General features: G+C 39.8%; 2 non-coding genes across 2 annotated transcripts; one reads left to right on the top strand and one right to left on the bottom strand.

Moving 5' to 3' along the window:
• Nucleotides 1-340: 340 nt before the first annotated feature.
• Nucleotides 341-531, bottom strand: LOC126024961 (U2 spliceosomal RNA). Its single transcript, XR_007501027.1, has one exon. It is a non-coding gene; the product is annotated as a U2 spliceosomal RNA (small nuclear RNA).
• An 11752-nt stretch (nt 532-12283) lies between these two features.
• Nucleotides 12284-12390, top strand: LOC126025149 (U6 spliceosomal RNA). Its single transcript, XR_007501194.1, has one exon. It is a non-coding gene; the product is annotated as a U6 spliceosomal RNA (small nuclear RNA).
• The last annotated feature ends 446 nt before the right edge of the window (nt 12391-12836 follow it).

Genomic DNA, 12836 nt, shown 5'->3' with positions numbered 1-12836 from the left:
GTCAGACAGTTAAATGTTCATTTAGTAGAAAGAAAAAAATGATCAGACATGAATACCACATCTAAAGTCAACGACAACAGAATCGATACCCAATATATAACAAGCTGTAAAAGGGGGGAACTGTTGCAATAGATTTACGGGGGTAAAGGAGAGAGATGTAGGATGCATGCTGGGAACAGGGGTGGAAGGAGGACAACACTCGTGGTGGGAATGTCCCTCACCTATTGTCACCATGTGCCTCAAATATTACGTGAGAGAATTCTAATTCACTTCGACTACAATAAAATAAAAAACAAAGATTAAAGGAAAAAAAAATATCCAGTATCTCTAATTTTTTTTTTTTAGGTTCACCATTCCCAGAGGTACTGCAATACCGGGTCAATGCACGGAGTGGACGGAGCAAGCTCCTCTTCCGACTCCCAGCTCCAAAAATTCATTTAATATATTGTCCTCGGATAGAGGACGTATCAGATATTAAACTGATAAGAACAGATACTACACCTGATCTTAGCTAAAAGGCCAAGAAGCGATAATTATTTTTTTTTATTTTTGTGGTTTTTGGGTCACACCCGGCAGTGCTCAGGGGTTATTCCTGGCTCCAGGCTCAGAAATTGCTCCTGGCAGGCACGGGGGACCATATGAGACGCCGGGATTTGAACCGATGACCTCCTGCATGAAAGGCAAACGCCTTACCTCCATGCTATCTCTCCGGCCCCGATAATTAATTTTTTTTAATTTAAAATTTTTTGTTTTGTTTTGGGGGCCACACCCAGCAGTGCTCAGGGGTTACTCCTGGTTCTGTGCTCCTGGGGCCAGATCGGTGGCGCAAGGCGTAAGGCAAGTCTGCCTTGTGTGCACTACCCTAGGACGGACCACAGTTCAATCCCCTGGAGTCCCATATGGTCGCCCAAGCCAAGAGCAATTTCTGAGCACATAGCCAGGAGTAGCCCCTGAGCGTCACTGGATGTGAGAAAGAAAGAAAGAGAAAGAAAGAAAGAAAGAAAGAAAGAAAGAAAGAAAGAAAGAAAGAAAGAAAGAAAGAAAGAAAGAAAGAAAGAAAGAAAGAAAGAAAGAAAGAAGAAAGAAAGAAAGAAAGAAAGAAAGAAAAAAAGAAAGAAAGAAAGAAAGAAAGAAAGAAAGAAAGAAAGAAAGAAAAAGAAAAAAGAAAGAAAAGAAAGAAAGAAAGAAAGAAAGAAAGAAGAAGAGAAGAAGAAGGAAGAAGGAAGGAAGGAAGGAAGGAAGAAGGAAGGAAGGAAGGAAGGAAGGAAGGAAGGAAGAAGAAAGAAAAGAAAAAAGAAAGAAAGAAGAAAGAAAGAAAGAAAGAAAGAGGAAAGAAAGAAGAAAGAGAAAGAAAGAATGAAAGAAAGAAAGAAGGATGAGAGGAAGGGAGGAAGGGAGGAAGTGAGGAAGGAAGGAAGAAGAAAGGAAGAAAGAAAGAAAGAAAAAGAAAGAAAGAAAGAAAGAAAGAAAGAAAGAAAAAGAAAGAAAGATAAAAAAGAAAGAAACAGACAAAGAAAGAAAGAAGAAAGAAAGAAAGAAAGAAAGAAAGAAAGAAAGAAAGAAAGGGAAGAAGGAAGAGGAAGGAAGAAAGGAAGGAAGAAAGGAAAAAGAAAGAAAGAAAGAAAGAAAGAAAGAAAGAAAGAAAGAAAGAAAGAAAGAAAGAAAGAAAGAAAAGAAAAGAAAGAAAGAAAGAAAGAAAGAAAGAAAGAAAGAAAGAGAAAGAAAGAAAGAAAGAAAGAAAGAAAGAAAGAAAGAAAGAAAGAAAGAAAGAAAGAAAGAAAGAAAGAAAGAAAGAAAGAAAGAAAGAAAGAAAGAAAGAAAGAAAGAAAGAAAGAAAGAAAGAAAGAAAGAAAGAAAGAAAGAAAGAAAGAAAGAAAGAAAGAAAGAAAGAAAGAAAGAAATTACTCCTAGTAGTACCAATGGGTCCATATGGGATACCAGGGATCAAAACTAATTTGGTCACATGAAGGCAAACGACTACCTGCTGTGCCTTTCCTCCAGTTCCTTACTTCTTTTTAAGTAAAACAAAATTATCCCTATCTCATAGAGCTCCATGATTTAAGGTTTTATTGTTTGCTTGGTTTGGTTTTTTGGGCCACACCCAGTGGCTCTCAGGGTTTACTCCTGGCTTTGCACTCAAAAATTGCACCTGGCAGGCTCGGGGAACCATATGGGATGCCTGAAATTGAACCCGGGTCCATCCTGGGTCAGTCATTTGCAAGGCAAACAGCCTACCACTGTGCTATTGCTCTGGCTGACTTTAAATTTTTAATTGTAAATTTTATGCTGTAAGTTGCAGAGTTCTGACACTGAAAAGGTACTGGAAAATAGTGTTTGTTGTGAAATAAAATAAAATAGTGTATATTGTGAAAGCTAAACATACTTGTTTTTATTCAGTCAGTATATGGGCATTGATTAATGAATGGACCATGTGTCCAGGCTTCAGTAACTCACTTCCCAGCATAAGTACTGTTAGGGGCTCATTCCCCAAAGGACAGGGAGAAAGAAAATGTTCATTCAATGTCATTTTCCTGTAGGCAGAATTCCTATTGTATTGGAATGTAATTTAATACATTAATTAATCAATTAATTATTACATCCATTAATTAATGTAATAAAAGCAGCAGCAGGGCAGGGGATTGCAAAGGACTAGAGGACATGCTTTGTAAGGGGTTTGGTCCTCAACCCTGCCCTATATCCCCGAATCACCAGGAGCAACATCCATGCATAGAGCTGGGAGTAGTTGAGCAACTCTGGATATACTCCTCAGGGCACTAGCCTTGCACATGGCTGGCTGGCCCAGGTTCAATCACTGGTAACCCATTTACTTCCCCCAAGCACTGCTATGAGTGATTTCTGAGTTCAGAGTGAGAATTAAGGCCTGGGCATAGCTGGGTGTGGGCCAAAAACCAAAAACATAAAGTAAGAAAATTAAGAAAAAGCAGCACATTATCATCATATTAACTTCTTACTAATATTATTACCATACTAACAATATCATAATACTAACATTATTGTCATGCTCACATCATATTAGCTTCAGAAGTTAAGGAGCAGAGCAATAGTACAGTCACTAGGGCACTTGATTTGCACATGGCCAATTTAAGTTTGATTGATCCCCAGGATCCCATATGGTCCTCAGAGACTGCTAGGAATGATCCCTGAGTGTAGAGCCCTGAGCTCCACAGAGTGTGTCCCACAAACAAACATTGGGGTTGGAGAAATAGCACAGTGGTAGGGCATTTGCCTTGCACATGACCAACACAGGACGGATCCCAGTTTGATTCCCTGCACCCATATGGTTCCCGAGACTGCCAGGAGTGATTTCTGAGTGCAGAGCCAGGAGTAATAACCCCTGAGCACTGCTGGGTGTGACCCCCAAAATCCCAAAAACCAAAAAAAAGAGAGGCTAGTATATATTCTCAAGGAACACTCTTGTAAAGAATATTCTTGGGGCCTGGAGAGATAGCACAGTGGCGTTTGCCTTGCAAGCAGCCAATTCAGGACCAAAGGTGGTTGGTTCGAATCCCGGTGTCCCATATGGTCCCCCGTGCCTGCCAGGAGCTATTTCTGAGCAGATAGCCAGGAGTAACCCCTGAGCACCGCTGGGTGTGACCCCCCAAAAAAACAAAAACAAACAAAAAAAAGGAAAGAATATTCTCAAAAGGGCCAGAGCAATAGCACAACAGGTAGTGTGTTTGTTTTGCATGCAGTCAACCCAGGTTTGATCCCCAGATGATTTCTGAGCACAGAGCCAGGAGTAACTCAAAAGCACCTCCCCCCCCCAAAAAAAAAGCTTCTAAGTGAGCTCTTTGGTTAAAATCAGAACTTGAAGACCAAAGATATTACTCAAATAGTAGACATCATATGTTGTGTGTGTGTGTGTGTGTGTGTGTGTGTGTGTGTGTGTGTGTGTGTGTGTGTGTGTGTGTGTGGCTTTGGGATCAATCCCTAGCATCACATGACTGCTAAGCAGTAATAGGTATGAACCCTGAGAACACCACCCCTGTAAAAGCAGAAGAAAAAAGGTCAAAATAAAAGACAGATCCAGCATATGCTTATGAAGGAAATGGCAGTTGAAGTATGCAATACAGATATCGTCTTTGACTTCAGACAATTCTTTACAAATGACTACCCAGTCTAGGAGCTCAGAGTGTCAAAGATAAATGAAACCAAGTACAGGACAGTTTCCAAGATGTTGGCCATGTGTCAGAATGCCTTTTCTTTTTTTGTTTATATACCTATTTATTTGCCTGGCTTTTGTTTTCTTTCGTATTTTTAAAATGTAATTTTTTTCATTTAATGTGTTTACTATAGTGCTGACATTTATGAACTTTGTGTTTACAGTTACCTCCCATACCACCACCCAACTTCTCAAGACCCCTACCCTGGTCTTCTCATTATTTTCTTGATTTTCCCTTTTCATCTCTTTATTATTTTCTCCCTTCCTTCTCCCTATTCATTTCATTGAGGCAGAAATCAGATACAGATTAAACCAGCTCCTCGGGGAATTGTGAAGAGTGCCATTTAATGAAGAAAAGTCATTACTCATGGTGACTAACAGTCCAACCCAAGAGATTTAGGAACTTTGATTCAATCCAAGCATACACACCCCAGATCCATCTTCAAGCCTCCATTCCTACTGAGTTCATCTTGCTTTCCAACAAATTTGTAAACAAATTTAGATATGATTAGAGAACTTTTACAAATGACATATCCTTTGAAGTAAATAAAAACACCCTTTCTGGTGTCCCACTGAGGGGGAAAAACTTTTGATTTTGTATCTTTCAACCTGTTTTCCAAAATCCTTTAATATCATTTCCTATTCATTGTGTTAAGAAATGTGAGTTGTGGAGCTGGAGAGATAGCATGGAGGTAAGGTGTTTGCCTTGCATGCAGAAGGCCGGTGGTTCGAATCCTGGCATCCCATATTCCCCAAGCCTGCCAGGAGTGATTTCTGAGGATAGAGCCAGGAATGACTCTGAGCGCTGCCAGGTATGACACCCCCCAAAAAAAATGTGAGTTGTTACTTAATGTTTGAAAATGTGGAGATATGTATAAGAAACATAATTCTAACGTATTTGTTAGATTTAATCACTGATATGAAAATTATTGGCTAACATAGGATAAGTCAGGTTAAGTAATCAATGAAGATAAAATAACCAATAATTTTCATGTAATTTGTGTCTGTATCATGTTCCCAGAGTAATTGTTTTATATATATAATGCATTTCCTTATGATTAAACTGAAGATACAGTAATTAATATTTATAATCTAATAAAATAATGAAAAAGTACTCACTTTCTTTGAAAAGCTCTAAAATGTATAGGCTCATTCTATATGCAAAATAGAAAACTATACTAAGAGGGACAGAGTAATGGTACAGTGTGTGGGGTATTTGCTTTACACTTGGCCAAAACATGTTCAATTTCAGGGTCCCCATATGGTTCCTCAGCCCTGAGTGCAAAGTCAGAAGTAAGCCCAGAGCACCACTGTGAAAACAAAACAAAAAGGACTGGTTCACCTGTCTACTGACAGGGCATATAAATTAAAGAAACTGTTTCATTGCTTTAAACTAGTTGATGGTCCTGAAAAAAAGGATTTTCTAAAGCCATTTCCTCAATGTTAGATACTGTCAACAAACTTATTCAATAAAATTTACTTTTTACACAATTCTTCTAGGATAATGATATCAACTTTTTTCAACTAAACTACAGAGGCATGATGACTGATCAAGAATGTATAAGAACAGAAACTTAGGCCAGCTGACAGGAAGTGAATTATTCTATTAACTCCAGACAAGATTTCTTTATGGCCCAAGTAGTTTTGAGATATGACTGGCATCATAACCTTTGTTATATAGTTAAAATGATTCTTTTTTCTTTTTTTGGTTTTTGGGCCACACCCGGCGTTGCTCAGGAGTTACTCCTGGCTATCTGCTCAGGAATAGTTCCTGGTAGGCACAGGAAACCATAAGGAATGCCGGGATTTGAACCAACCACCTTTGGTCCTGGGATGGCTGCTTGCAAGGCAAACGCCACTATGCTATCTCTCCGGCCCCAGTTAAAATGATTCTTAAAGGGAGTCTTGTGGACTTTTTTAAAGTTTTTAAAACTACATCTCCCTGCCCCACCCTACCAAGTAGGCATTGAGAGCTTCTAAAAGTATGGCTTTTGGGGAATGCACAGTGTATAGAGCATATGATTTATATGCAGCTGATCCAGGTTTGACATTCTGACCTCCGGCATTTCATATGATCCCCAGAGCCTGCCAGGAGTAATTTCTGAACACAGAGTCAAGAGTAATCCTTGAGTGCTTCTGGGGAGGCCCGAAAACACCACCAACAAAATATGGGGGGTTTGTTTTGTTGTTTTGTTTTTTGGCCATACCTGTCAGTGCTCAGAGGCCATATGGGGTGCAGGGGATCAAACCCAGGTTGTCTGTGTGCAAGGCAAATGCCCTACTTGCTATGCTATCACTCCAGCCCCAGGAATCTGTATTTTTAAGGCATTCCAGTAAAACTTATGTCCATCAAAATGTGAGAAGTGGGGCTGTAGCTTGCAAGCGGCAATCCATAATGAACCTTGGTTTGATCCCCAGAGTCCCATACAGTCCCCTGAGCAAGGAGCAATTTCTGAAAGCATAGCTATGAGTAACCCCTGAGCAACACAGGGTGTGCCCCCCCCAAAAAAAGTGAGAAGTACTAGGTACTATTTCTTTATACTCCTTTTGTATTTTGTGAATAAATGAGATATTTTTGTTTGTTTACTTTGGAGTCACAACTGGAGATACTCAAGATTTACTCCTGACTCTGTGCTCAGTGTTGACTCCTGGCAAGGTTCAGACCTATGTGATACCAGGGATCATGCCCAGGTCAGTCACATGCAAGAATAGCATCTTAAACCATAAAGCCTATTTCTGAGGTCCCTTAGAAAACAAACTTATGTATGTAGTTTTATCACAATTTAAAACTGATCAGCCTTAGTTGAAAAAAAACACACAAATCTTTTTAGCAAAGAAAAATTTTATTACTTGATTATAAAAATATACAAAATTTCACTTACTGAATGAGAAAGCCATCCATTGTGTATATATAATATTTCATGTAATATATAATTAATTCAAATTTAAATGTAAAATGTTTGTACCCAATCTGGGTTCAATTCGCAGTATCTGGTGATACTCTGAACATTGCTGGGTACAGTCCAGGAGGTCCCTGAGCACAGCGGGGGTGGCCCAGGTATCTCTAGCTGCTGGCCCAAGTAGCATCACATCCTAGACCCTTGCCTTAAACTGCTGGGCAGGTTGGTGGGAAATGATTGATGGAGTCCCCAGATCTCCTAAACACTCTTGGGAGCACCCCTTTTAAAATAAAAGTTAATTAGATTTAACACTCTAGAAAAATAGAAAATAAAAAAAATAAAAAGAAATTAGTAAATAGAAAAAAATTTAAAAAGAGTAATAAAAATGTAGGCACCTGTTGACAAAATATCTGATATACATTAAAACTACAATAATCTGGGCCGGAGTGGTAGCGTCCCGTATGGTCCCCCAAGCCAGGAGTGATTTCTGAGCACAGCCAGGAGTAGCCCCTGAGCGTCACCAGGTGTGGCCCAAAAATCAACAAAAACAAAACCAGAAACAAAAAACCTACAATAATCCAGGGAACAGAGTAATAGCACAATGGGTAGCTTGCCTTGCATGCAGCTAACCTGGGTTCAATCCCTGTTATCCCATATGTCCCCTAAGGCTGCCAGGAGTTATTTCTGAGCACAGAGCCAGGAGTAACCTCTGAGCACCACCAGGTGTGGCTCAAAAAAAAATAACTACAATAATCTGAGGCTGGTTCCATAGTATAGAGGATAAAGCCTTTGCCTTGCAGACTCGGATTCAATTCCTGACATCCCATAAGGTATCAGAGCATGCCAAGAGTAGTTCTTAAGTGCAGAGCCAGGAGTAACCCCTGAGTACTGCTGGTTTGAAAACAAGAAACAACACAAATCCTACAATAATTTAAGCCATGTGGCATTGGTGGATAGCACTAGTTCAGTGAACTAGAATAGTAAGAAGGCATTTCTCTTACTATGTTCATGGAAGCACTATTTATGATAGCCCAGATCTGGAAACAATTGTTGCCCAAGAACAGATGACTGGACAAAGAAATTACAGTATATCTACAAAAATTGGATCAAAGAAAGAGAAAATCATGCAATTAGCTGCTACTTAAATGGATTCAGAGTCTCATGCTGGGGCTGGAAAGATAGCATGGAGGTAAAGCATTTGCCTTGCACGCAGAAGGTCGGTAGTTCGAATCCTGGCATTCCATATGGTCCCCTGAGCCTGCCAGGAGCAATTTCTGAGTGTAGAGCCAGGAGGAACCCCTGAGCACTGCCGGGTGTGACCTGAAAAAAAAATTTAAAAAGCCACAAAAAAAAAGAACAAAACCCAGTCTCATGCTGAGTAAAGTCTCATATCTAGGACATAATGAATCACAGTAAAGAAACAATAAATGCCCGAACACCCGAAAATTGAAGACTAGTCTTTAGTATGAAGCATATCATTCCAGAGGGGGTGAGAGAGAAATAAGTGGGGTAGACACTGGGACAATGGTGAAGGGAAATTGCAACTACTGTGAAGGGGAGCAGTGCAGAACATACATGAAATCATGCTTTTATCAACACGGTCAATCACAGTGCCTGAAGGAACTACAGACACTATTATACATAAGTATTACTGTATGATAAATAAGATGAAAATTATTTAGTGAGGAGAGACTAAGGTACCCTAGACAGGAGAGACTGAGGTGCCCTGAACACACCTAAACAGGGTGAGTCCGGGTCGCCAACATCTTTACTGAGGGTGCCTGAATGCCATGGGTTTAAGATCAACCCCCGCACAGGATCCCTGAAGAAAGCTGAGAGACTGAGGTGCCCTGGACATGCCTGAACAGGGTGAATCCAGGTCACCATGGCCGATGTCACTTCTGAGGGCTCCTGAGCGCTGTGGGTTCAAAACCAACACCTGAACAGGTTGGGCCCAGAGGAGTGCATCTTTAGTCAATGAACTCCACTATAAAACTTAGGGGGGGGAAAAAAACACAGCAAGGGTGACAATGGGGAAACAACACAAGTCAACATCAGAACTATTAAATGAAGATGGCAGCTCTGATGACCCAAAAAATGCCAACCATCTAATTATCCTCTCGAATAAGGAGCTTAGAGTAGAAATATAAAGGAAGTTCATAGAACTCAAAGAAAACATAGATCAAGCTGAACAGACCACAAAAACAGAAATCGGAAAACTCCAGACTAAAATAATAGGACTGAAAAACGCGCTAGATAAAACAAAAACCTCAATATAAAAGCCTCTCTGACAGAGTAACAGAAGCTGAAGACAGAATCAGTGAGCTGGAAGATGAGATACAGAACAACTCCAGATAGCAGAAGAGATTGGGGAAAAAAACTTCAAAGCAAATGATCAGAAAATGGAAAAAATATTCAAGGAATGTGAAAAGATGAAAATTGAAGTCTTTGATAAATTCAATGAAACAACATAAGAATCATTGGAGTCCAGGAGACCCAGGAAGAAAATCCCCAGGAAGAATCAACAGTTAAGGACATCATTATGGAGAAAATCCCAGAGCTAAAGACAGCATGCAACCAAGTCCTGCATGCCTGGAGAGTACCAGCTAAAAGAGACCCCCCCCCCAAAAAAAGCACCCCAAGACACATCCTAGTCACAATGACGAATCCCACAGATAGGGATAAAATACTGAAAGCAGCAAGGTCAAAAAAGGGAAACTACATTCAAAGGAGCATCTTTAAGATTTACATACCTGGGAGCCAGCGAGATAGCATGGAGGTAAGGCGTTTGTCTTCCATGCAGAAGGACAGTGGTTCAAATCCCGGCATCCCATATGGTCCCCCGTGCCTGCCAAGGGCGATTTCTGAGCGTAGAGCCAGGAATGATCCCTGAGCACTGCCAGTTGTGACCCAAAAACAAAAACAGAAAAAAAAAAAGATGTGCAGACCTGTCATAAAAACCCTCAAGGCCAGAAGGCAGTGGTGGAATATAGTAACAAAACTCAATGAAATGAATGCTTCACATAGGTACTACATCCAGCCAAACTCACTTTCAGGATTAAAGGAAGTATACATGGCTTCACGGATAAACAACAGCTCAGAAACTTTGTAGACTGAAGAACGGACCTAAAAGAAAAGCTGTAAGGTCAACATTAAGGAAAGAAACACCAACAGATACACCAAAGTTCTACACAAAGATGACATTAAATCTATGACAATTATCTCTCTCAATGTCAATGGACTAAATGCACTTGTTAAGAGACACAGAATGGAAAAATAAATCAAAAAGTTGAACCCAACGTTTTGCTGCCTACAGGAAACACATCCGAATAATCAAAACAAGCATAGATTCAAAATCAAAGACTGGAGGAAAATCATCCAAGCAAACAACACCCTTAAAAAAGCTGGAGTGGCCACATTAGTATCAGATGAAACAAACTTTAGACTCAGAAAAGTTATAAGGGACAAAGATGGTCATTTTGTACTAATCTAAGGATATGTACAATAAGAAGAAATCATGCTCCTAAACATATATGCACCAAATGATGGACCTGCAAAATATTTAATTCAACTCTTTTTTTTTTTTTTTTTTTTGGTTTTTGGTTTTTGGGTCACACCCAGCGGTGCTCAGGAGTTACTCCTGGCTGTCTGCTCAGAAATAGCTCCTGGCAGGCACAGGGACCATATGGGACACCGGGATTCAAACCAACCACCTCAGGTTCTGGATCGGCTGCTTGAAAGGCAAACACCGCTGTGCTATCTCTCCGGGCCCTCAACTCTTGACAAACCTAAAAAAATATATCAATACTAGCACAATAATAGTGGGAGATCTCAACACTGCCCTGACGCCTCTTGATAGATCAATCAGGTTGAAACCCAACAAGAATGTATTAGCTCTGAAAAGAGAAATGGAATAAAGTGAACTAGTAGATAATATATAGAACACTCCATCCCCAGAAAACTGGATACACATTCTTCTCCCATGAACATGGGTCATTCTCCAGAATAGAACACATGCTGGCCCATAAAACCTTTCTCCATAAAGTCAAGATGATAGAAATTATACAAACTACCTTTCACAAACCACAAGACACTGAAATTAGATGTCAACTACAAAGAAACACAGAAGAAAAACTTTAACACCTGGAAACTAAACAGTTCACTACTGTAGGTCAGAGATAAAATCAAAAAGAAAATCAAAACATTCCTGTAAGCAAATGACAATGAAGATACAAATTGTCAGAATTTATGGGACACGACAAAAGCAGTACTAAGAGAAAATTTTATAGCTTTGCAAGCACACATCAGAAAGGAAGAGGGTGGCCTATATAAAAAGCTTAATGACAAAGTTTTCAGAACTAGAAAATGACTAACAAAAGGAACAAAAAATAGGTAGGCAGAAGAAAAAAAACTTAGAGCAGAAATCAATGAAATGGAAATCCAAAGAACAATCTGAAAGATCAATAGAAGCAAAAGTTGGTTCTTTGAAAAAATAAACAAGGTCAATAAACCACTAGCAAAACTCACAAAAAAAGGGAGAAAGAGAAATATAATACACTAGATTAGGAATAAAAAGGGGGAGATCACAATATACACAGCAGAAATTCAAGGGTAAAACATGAAAACCTGGGGGGAAATGGATAAATTCTTGGACTCATAGTCTTCACAGTTAAACCAGGATAATCTTTCATATCTAAACAGACACATCACTACTGAGAAAATTAAAATGGTCATCAAGAGTCTTCCCAAAAACAAAAGCCCAGGCCCAGATGGATTCACTAATGAATTCTTTTAAACCTTTCAAGAGAAACTTCTACCAATCTTCTGCAGGCTCTTTCATGAAATTGAAGAATCAGGAACACTCCCAAACAGTTTTTACTAATCTAACATCACCTGGATACCAAAACCAGACAGAGATGCTGCAAAAAAGAAAAACTACAGACCAATATCACTGATGAACACAGATGCAAAGATCCTCCAAAAAGTTCTGGCAAACAGGATCCAATGCCTCATCAAGAAGGTCATTCAGCACGACCAAGTAGGTTTCATCCCAGGAATGCAAGGATGGTTTAACATCCATAAATCAATCAACATAATACACCTATCAACAAAAAGAAAAATAAAAACCATATGATCACATCAATAGATGCAGAGAAAGCATTAAGAACCAACACTCATTTTTGATTAAAAAACTCTCATTGTGCTCACTTCGGCAGCACATATACTAAAATTAGAACGATTCAAAGAAGATTAGCATGGCCCCTGCACAAGGATGACACATAAATTTGTGAAGCATTCCATATTAAAAAAAGAAACTCTCATCAAGATGGAAATAGAAGGAACTTTTCTCAATATAGTAGAGGCAATCTACCACAAGCCAATGGCAAATATTGTCAATGGAGAGCAACTAAAATCCGGTACAAGACAAAGGTGCCCTCTCTTATCATTCCTATTCAACATAGTGCTGAAAGTTCTTGCCATAGCGATTAGGCAAGAGAAAGATATTAAGAACAGGATGCTTCCCCCTGCTTGCTGCAGCCTGGGAACTTTGATCGTCCCTGGCATCCATCTCCTCAGGGCTCGCTCCATCTGAGGTGAGTCTTCCCTGGCTGGAAACTGTGGATAAAGCTGACTTTGCGGGGCTTCTTAAGCATGGCAGCCATTTTGAGGCTTCCCCCTGCTTGCTCCAGCCTGGGAACTTTGATTGTCCCTGGCATCCATCCCCTCAGGGCTCGCTCCTTCTGAGGTGAGTC

The sequence above is a fragment of the Suncus etruscus genome, chromosome 12 (assembly GCF_024139225.1).
Source record: "Suncus etruscus isolate mSunEtr1 chromosome 12, mSunEtr1.pri.cur, whole genome shotgun sequence".
NCBI lineage: Eukaryota > Metazoa > Chordata > Mammalia > Eulipotyphla > Soricidae > Suncus > Suncus etruscus.
Note: the sequence above shows the minus strand (reverse complement) of the source record. Positions and strands in the feature narration are given on the sequence as shown.